The sequence below is a fragment of the Pan paniscus genome, chromosome 4 (genome assembly GCF_029289425.2).
Source record: "Pan paniscus chromosome 4, NHGRI_mPanPan1-v2.0_pri, whole genome shotgun sequence".
Classification (NCBI taxonomy): Eukaryota; Metazoa; Chordata; class Mammalia; order Primates; family Hominidae; genus Pan; species Pan paniscus.
This window is the reverse complement of record NC_073253.2, coordinates 118,916,126-118,925,517: the sequence shown is the minus strand read 5'-3', so window position 1 is coordinate 118,925,517 and position 9,392 is coordinate 118,916,126. Positions and strand designations below refer to the sequence as shown.

Below are 9,392 nucleotides of genomic sequence, written 5' to 3'. Positions count from 1 at the left end.
ACTGCCAACTTCTCTTCAGGGTCCCATGTTACCCTCATATCTAAGAGTCATAATTGTCCAAAATCACTGATAATAATTCATCTTTTTGTGAGAGAGCTCAAACTCGGAGCTATTTCTCTCTTTTCTCAGATTGATAGTATTTCGTTATTTTTTCAAATTTATTTATGTATTTTAAAGTGACAAATAAAATTGCATGTACTTATTAGGTATGACATGATACTTTGAAGTATATGAACATTGTGAAATGGCTAAGTCTAACTAAAATATACGTTACTTCACATAGTTATTTTGTGATGAGCATTGTTCAAAAATACAATATATGGTCATTAACTATAGCCACCATGCCACAGATTTCTTGAACTTATTCCTCCTAACTGTAATTTTGTATCCTTTGACCAACATCTCTCTAAATCGCCCCCTTGCCCGCTCCCTGCCAAGCAGCCCAGCCTCTGGTAAACAAGATTATTTTCTGCTTCTATGAGATCAACAATTTTAGATTCCATATATGAGTGAGATCATATGGTATTTGTTTTCCTGTGCCTGGCTTATGTCACTTAATAGAATGTCATAGAGGTTTATTCATGTTGTCATAAATAACAGAATTTCCTTCTTTTTATGGCTGAATAGTATTCCATTGTGTGTGTGTATATATATACCACATTTTCTTCACCCATTCATTCATTGATAAACACTTAGGTTGATTCCATATCTTGGCTATTGTGAATACACATGGGAGTGTAGATATCTCTTCAACATAATGATTTCATTTCTTTTGTTTATATACCCAGTAGTAGGATTGCTGAATCATATGGTAGTTCTCTTTTTATTGTTTGAGTGACCTCCATGCTATTTTCTACAGTAGCTGTATTAATTTATATTCCCACCAACAATGTAAAAGAATTCCCTTTTCTGTATATCCTCACCAATATTTGTTCTGTTCTCATTTGTGTTTTTGATAATAGGCATTCTTACAGGAGTGAAGTGATATCTCATTGTGGTTTTAATTTGCATTTCCCTGATGACTAGTGACGAGCATTTTTTCATATACCCACTGAACATTTGTACATCTTCTTTTCAGAAATGTCAGTTTAGGTCCTTTGTCCATTTTTTAAATTGGATTACTTTCTTTCTTTCTATTTAATTGAATTCTTTATACATTTGGGTATTAACCCTTATCAGATGTATAGTTTGCAAATATTTTCTCCAATTCTGTAGGTTATCTCTTCACTCTGTTTATCATTTCCTATACTGTGAAGAAGCACTTTAGTTTAATGGAATCCCACTTGCCTATTTTTGCTTTTGTTGCCTGTGCTTTTTAGGTCAAAAAAATTATTGCCCAGATCTATATAAAGGAGATTTTGCCCCATGTTCTCTTCAGAGAGTTTCATTGCTTTGGCTCTTACATTTAAGTCTTTCATCTATTTTGAGTTGATTTTTGCATATGGTGTGAGATAAAGGTCTAATTTTATTCTTCTGCATGGGGATATCTAGTTTTCCCAACATAATTTATTGAAGACAATGTCCTTTCTCCATTGTATGTTCTTGGCACATTTGTCAAAACTCAGTGGCTGTAAATGTGTGGATTTATTTCTGGGATTTCTACTGTGTTCAGTTGGTCTATGTGTCTTTTTTTTTTTTTTTTTTTTTGACATCCAATGACCTCTGAACTTTTTATTGACTTCCTGCTCCCCAAAGGGTACCCTGCTTCTGCTGGCTGAATGCCTCAGAACTTTGGTGTCGTGGGTCTCAGACACCACTTTGCCATCCACTGTCCAGTGGGTGGTGGTGGTCTTTTGGATGGTTTGCCTGGAGTTGCTGGTGTCCAGAGCATCACCAAAATTGAAGTCCTCGCCATCTTCCAGCAGGCTGCGGTAGGTGGCAATCTCAGCCTCCAGCTTGACCTTGACGTTCAGCAGGTCCTCCTACTCCTGGGCCTGGCGCTCTCCCTCTGCCCGGGTCTGTGCCAGCTCTGACTCCAGGTGCAGCAGGATCCCATTGAACTGCTCCATCTGCAGGGCGTAGCGGGCCTCCACCTCCCTCAGGCTGTTCTTCAGATTCCAAGCTGGCCTTCAGATTTCTCATGGAGTCCAGGTCATCTCCAAGAACTGGACTGTACGTCTCAGCTCCGTGAGCGTCGTCTCAGCAGCTCCAACCTCAGCGGACTGAGTGGTGACCACTGTGGTGCTCTCTTCAATCTGCTGAGACCAATGCTTGTCCAGCTCCTCTCCGTTCTTCTGAGCCAGCTCGTCATATTGGGCCCGGATGTCTGCCATGACCTTGGCGAGGTCCTGAGATTTGGGGGCATCTACCTCCACCGTCAACCCACAGCTGGCAATCTGGGCTCGTAGGCTTTTTGCTTCCTCTTTGTGGTTCTTCTTCATGAAGAGCAGCTCCTCCTTGACAGCCTCGATCTCTGTCTCCAGCTGCAGCCGAGTGACAGTGTCATCAATGACATTGCAGAGCCCGTGGATGTCGTTCTCCACAGACTGGCGCATGGCCAGCTCTGTCTCATACTTGACTCTAAAGTCATCAGTGGCAAGACGGGCATTGTCAATCTGCAGAACTATGCAGGCATTGTCCACAGTATTTGCGAAGATCTGAATCCTCAGGTTCTGGATGGTCTGGAAGTAATGGCATCAGTCTCTGACCTGGGGTCCCTTCTTCTCCAAGCGCTACCGGATTTTGCTCTCCAGCCTCCGGTTCTCGGTCTCCAGGCTCCTCACTCTGTCCAGGTAGGAGGCCAGGCAGTCTTTCAGGCTTTGCATGGTCTCCTTCTCGTGCTGGATGCCTCCTATTCCTGCCAGACCCCCGGCCATCCCCGCGGCCAGGCCCCCGGACTCCAAGCCGCCCTGGAAGCTGGTGGAGCGGGACACAGAGATCCGGGAACCAGAGCCCCCAGCGCCTGCATAGACTCTGGCTGTGCTGCTGACCAGCCGGGCGCCGTAGCTGGTCGCCTGGACAGAGCCCAGGGACCGCTAGTTGGTGGAGAAGGTGGAGCGAGTGGTGAAGTTCATGCTGTCCGGGGAGGAGGGCGACAGGACCCGACTCCGGCTTTACCGACCCGTTGTGTCTATTTTTATGCCACTGCTATGCTGTTTTGATTACCATAGTTTTATATATTTTGAAGTCAGGTTGTATGATGCTTTCAGTTTTGTTCTTTCTGCTCTAGATTTCTTTGGCTATTCAAGGTCTTTTGTGGTTCCATACAAAATTTTGGATTGTTCTTTCTATTTCTGTGAAGAATGTGATTGGTATTTTGGTAAGGATTGAATTGAATCTGTAGATCATTTTGGGTAGTATGGACATTCTAACAATGTTAATTTTTCCAACTCATGAATATGGGCTATCTTTCCATTTAATTGTGTCTTCCTCAATTTCCTTCATCAATGCTTTATAGTTTTCAGTACACCTCCTCGGTTAAATTCATTTTTAAGTATTTTTTTAATCTGTTTTGTAGCTCTTATAAAGATTTTTTATTTCATTTTCAGGTAGTGTGCTGTTAGTATATAGAAACACTGCTGATTTTTGTATGTTGATTTTGTATCATGCAACGTTTCTAAATTCACTTATTAGTTCTAACTTTTTTTGGTGGAGTCCCTAGAGTTTTCTATATATAAGATCATGTCTGCAAACAGGGAAAATTTAACTTCTTCCTTTCTAATTTGGATGCCTTCTGTTTCTCCTTTTGCCTGATTGCTCCGGCTAGGATTTCCAGTACTATGTTTAATAAAAGTGCCGAGAGTCTGACTCTTAGCGGAAAATTTTCAACTTTTCCCTATTTGGTATGACTTTAGCTGTGAGTTAGTCGTATATGACCCTTATTGTTTTGAGGTACATTTCTCCTATACATAATCTGTTGAGATTTTTATCAAGAAAGGATGTTGAATTTTGTCAGATGCTTTTTCTGTATCTATTGAAATGATCAGATGGTTTTTGTCCTTGATTTTATTAATGTGATATATTTTCTCTATTGGATTTGCTTATGGTGAATTATCCTTGAATCCCTGGGATGTATCCCACTTGATCATGGTGAATAATCTTTTTAATGCACTATTAAATTTCATTTGCTAGTATTTTGCTGAAAATTTTTGCATCGGGCACATTGTCCTGTAATTTTTTACTTTTTGTAATGCTCTTGTCTGGCTTTGTTGTCAGATCAAAGTGTCCTCAAAATGAGTTTGAAAGTATTTCTTCCTCTTTATTTTTTGAAAAGAGTTTGAGAACACTTTGTGTTTGTTCTTCTTTAAATGTTTGGTAGAATTCAACCATAAAACAATCTGGAACTGGGTTTTCCTTTTTTTTTTACTTTTAAGTTCAAGGGTACATGTGCACGTTTGTTATATAGGTACACTTGTGTCTTGGGGGTTTGTTGTACAGATAATTTCACCACCCAGATATTAAGCCTAGTACCCATTAGTTATTATTCCTGCCTCTCCATCCTCCCATCCTCCACCCTCCCATAGGCCCCAGTGTGTGTTGTTCCCCTCTATGTGTCCATGTGTTCCCATCATTTAGTTCCCAATTATAACTGAGAACATACAGTATTTGATTTTCTCTTACTGCATTAGTTTGCTAAGGATAATGGCCTCCAGCTCATCCATGTTCCTTCAAAGAACATGATCTCATTCTTTTTTACAGCTGTGTAGTATTCCATGGTATATATGTAACACATTTTCTTTATCCAGTCTATCATTGATGGGCTTTTAAGTTGATTCCACGTCTTCACTATTATGAATAGTGCTGCAATGAACATAAACGTGCATGTGTCTTTATGACAGAATAATTTATATTCCTTTGGGTATATACACAGTAATGGGATTGCTGGATTGAATGGTAGTTCTGTTTTTAGCTCTTTGAAGAATCACCACACTGCTTTCCACAATGGTTGAACTAATTCACACTCCTGCCAACAGTGTATAAGTGTTCCCTTTTCTCTACAACCTAGCTGGTATCTACTATTTTTTGACTTTTTAATACTAGCCATTCTGACTGGTGTGAGGTGGTATCTCATTGTAGTTTTGATTTGCATTTCTCTAATGATTGAGCTTTTTGTTGGCCACATGTATGTCTTCTTTTGAAAAGTGTCTGTTTATGTCCTTTGCCCACTTTTTAATGCAGTTGTTTGGTTTTTGCTTGTAAATTTGTTTCGTTCCTTACAGATGTTGGATATTAGACCTTTGTCAGATGACACGTTGCAAAACTTTTCTCCCATTCTGTTGGTTGCCTGTCCACTTTGTTGATAGCTTCCTTGGCTGTGCAGAAGCTCTTTAGTTTAATTAGATTACATTTGTCAATTTTTGCTTTCGTTGCAATTGTTTTTGGCATCTTTATCATGAAATCTTTGCCTATTCTTGCATTCAGAATGATGTTGTCTAGGTTGTCTTCCATGATTTTTACAGTTTTGGGGTTTATGTTTAATTCTTAAATCCATATTGAGTTGACTTGTGTATATGGTGTAAGGAATGGGTTCAATTTTGATATTCTGCATAAGCCAGTTATCCCAGCACCATTTATTGTAAAGAGAGCCCTTTCCCCATTGCTTGCTTTTGTCAGTTTTGTTGAAGATCAGATGGTTGCAGGTGTGCAGCCTTATATCTGGGTTCTCTGTCCTGTTCCATTGGTCTATGTGTCTGTTTTTGTACCAGTACCATGCTGTTTTGGTTACTATGGCCCTGTAGTATAGTTTGAAGTCAGGTAGCATGATGCCTCCAGCTTTCTTCTTTTTGGTTAGGATTGCCTTGGCTATTTGGGCTCTTTTTTGTTTCAATACGAATTTTTAAATAATTTTTTCTAGTTCTGTGAAGAATGTCATTGGTAGTTTAATAGGAATACCACTGAATCTTTATATTGCTTTGGGTAGTATAGCCACACTTTAATGATACTGATTCTTTCTATCAATTTGTATGAAATGTTTTCCATTGTTTGTGTCATCTCTGATTTCTTTGAACTGTGTTTTGTAGTTCTTATTACAGAGATCTTATTAGCTGAATTCCTGGGTATTTTACTCTTTCTGAGGCAATTGAGAATGGGAACACATTCCTGATTTGGCTCTTGGGTTAGCCGTTGTTGGTGTAGGAATGACAGTGGCTTTTTTCTTTTGACTTTGTATCCTGCAAGCTTAAGGAACCATTTGGCCAAGACTATGTGGTTTTCTAGATCTAGAGTCATGTCATCTACAAATAAGGATAGTTTGACTTCCTCTCTTCCTATGTGAATGCCCTTTATTTCATTCACTTGCCTAATTGCTCTGGCCAGGACTTCCAATACTATATTAAATAGGAATAGTAAGAGAGGGCATCCTTGTCTCATGCCAGTTTTTAAGGGAATGCTTGCAGCTTTTGCCCATTCAGTATGATGTTGCTGTGGGTTTGTCATAGATGGCTGTTATTATTTTGAGGTCTGCTCCTTCAAAATCTAGCTTACTGAGAGTTTTTAATATAAAGGATGTTGAATTTTATTGAAAGCCTTTTCTGCATCTATTCAAATAATTCTGTGGTTTTTGTCTTTAGTTCTGTTTAATTAATGTATCGCATTTACTGGTTTGCTTATGTTGAACCAACCTTGCTCCCAGGGATAAAGCCTACTTGATCATGCTGGATAAGCTTTTTGATGTGCTGCTGGATTTGATTTTCCAGTATTTTGTTGAGGATTTTTACATCAATGTTCACCAAGGATATTGGCCTAAGTTTCCTTTTTTTTTGTTGTCTCTGCCAGGTTTTGGAATCAGGATAATGCTGGCCTTATAGAACAAGTTAGGGAGGACTCTGTCCTCCTCAATCTTTTGGAATAGTTTCAGTAGGAATCATACCAGCTCTTCTTTGTACATCTGGTAGAATTCAGCTGTGGATCATCTGATCCTGGGCTTTCTTTGGTTGGTAGGCCATTTATTACTGATTCAATTTGGAGCTCATTACTGATCTGTTCAGGGATTCAATTTCTTCCTGGTTCAGTCTTGGGAGGGCGTATGTGTCCAGGAATTTATCCATTTCTTATAGATTTTCTAGTTTGTGTGCATAAACCTATTCATAATATTCCCTGATGATTATTTGTATTTCTGTGGGGTCGGTGGTAATATCCCTTTTGTCATTTCTAATTGTGTTTATTTGCATTGTCTCTATTCTTTATTAATCTAGCTACTGATCTATATATTTTTGTTAATTTTTTCAAAAAACAGACTCCTAGATTTGTTTATCTTATGAATGTTTTTTCATGTCTCAATCTTCTTCAGTTCAACTCTGATTTTGGTTATTCCTTGTTTTCTACTAGTTTGGGATTGGTTTTCTCTTGCTTCTCTAGTTTTTTTAAGTGATGTTAGGTTGTTCATATAAGATCTTTCTAACTTTTTTGGGGGGCCTTTAATGCTATAAATTTCCTGCTTAACACTGCCTTAGCTGTGTTCCAGAGATTCTGGTATGTTGTATATTCGTTCTCATTAGTTTCAAAGAACTTTTAGATTTCTGCCTTAATTTCAGTATTTACCTAAAAGTCATTCAGGAGCAGGTTATTTAATTTTCATGTAATTGTATGCTTTTGAGTAATTCTCTAAGTCTTGAACTCTAATTTTATTGTGCTGTGGTCCAAAAGAGTGTTTTTCATTATTTCAGTTATTATGCACTCGCTGTAGAGTGTTTTGTGTCTGACTGTGTGGTCAGTTTTAGAAATTGTGCCATGTGGTGATGAGAAGAATGTATATTCTGCTGTTTTGGGGTGGAGAGTTCTGTAGAACTCATTTATCACATCCATTTGATCCAGTGCTGAGTTCAGGTCCTGAAGATCTTTGTTAATTTTCTGCCTCAATGATTTGTCTGTTACTTTTGGTGGGGTGTTGAAGTCTTCAATGATTTATTGTGTGGAAGGCTAGGTCTCTGTAGGTCCCTAAGAACTTGCTTTATGAATCTGGGTGCTCCTGTGTTGAGTGAATATATATTTAGGATAGTTAGCTCTTCTTGATGAATTGAACATTTTGCCATTACATAATGCCCTTCTTTGTCTTTTTTTTTATCTTTGCTGGTTTAAAGTCTCTTTTGTCAGAAACTAGGATTGCAACCCCTGCTTTTTTCTGATTTCCGTTTGCTTGGTAGATTTTCCTCCATCCCTTTATTTTGAACCTATGGCTGTCATTATGTGTGAGATGGGTCTGTTGAAGACAGCATATCATTGGGTATTGCTTTTTTTATCCAGCTTGCCTCTCTGGGTCTTTTAATTGGGGCATTTAGCCCATTTACATTGAAGGTTAGTATTGATATGTGTAGCTTTGACCCTGTCATGTATTGTTAGCTGGTTATTATGCTGGTTTGTTTGTGATTGCTTTATTGTGTCACTAGTCTGTGTACTTAAGTGTGTTTTGGTACTGGTTGATAACAGTTTTTCCTTTCCATATTTATTGCTTCCTTTAGGAGCTCTTCTAAGGCAGGTCTGGTGGTAATAAATTCCCTAAGCATTTGCTTGTCTGAAAAGAATCTTATTTCTCCTTTGCTTACAAAGTTTAGTTTGGCCGATATAAAATTCTTGGCTGGAATTTCTTTTCTTTAACAATGTTGAATATTGGCCCCCAATCTCTTTTGGGTTGTAGAGTTGCTGCTGAGAGGTCTGCTGTTAGTCTGATGGGCTTCCTTGTCTAGGTGACCTGACCTTTCTCTCTAGCTGCCTGTAACATTTTTTCTTTCAGACATTGGAGAATTTGATGATTACATGTCTTGAGTATGATCTTCTTGTGACTTATCTTACTAGGCTTCTCTGCATTTTCTGAATTTGAAGTTTGGCCTCTCTAGCTAGTTTGGGGAAGTCCTCATGGCTGATTTCCTGAAATACATTTTTCAAGTTGCTTCCATTCTCCCCATTTCTTTCAGGCACACCAGTGAGTTATAGATTTGATCTCTTTACATAATCCCATATTTCTTGAAGGTAATGTTCATTTCTTTTAATTCTTTTTCTCTGTTATTGTCTGTCTTATTTCAGAGAGCCAATCTTCAAGCTCTGATATTCTTTATTTTAATCTATTCTGCCACTAATACTTGTAATTGCATTATAAAATTCTTGTAGTGTGTTTTTCAGCTCTAACAAGTCAATAACATTATTTTGTATACTGACTATTTTGTCTATCAGCTCCTGTATCATTTTATTGTGATTCTTAGCTTCCTTGGATTGGGTTTCAACATGCTGCTGCATCTCAGTGATCTTTATTTGTATCCTTATTTTGAATTCTATTTCTGTCATTTCAGCCATCTCAGTTCAGTTCTGAATCTTTGCTGGAGACCTAGTGTGGTTGTTAGGAGGAAAGATAGCACTCTGGTTTTTTAAGTTGTCAGAATGCTTGAGCTGGTTCTTTCTCATCTTCCTGGGCTGATGCTCCTTCAGTCTTTAAAGTCACTGTCCTTTTATCCTATTTGATG

At 38.5% G+C, this 9,392-nt stretch overlaps 1 pseudogene; it reads right to left on the bottom strand.

The window, feature by feature from the left end:
• Positions 1–1,216: 1,216 nt before the first annotated feature.
• LOC100981488 (keratin, type I cytoskeletal 18-like) lies at positions 1,217–4,635 on the bottom strand (annotated as a pseudogene).
• Between the last annotated feature and the right edge of the window lie 4,757 nt (positions 4,636–9,392).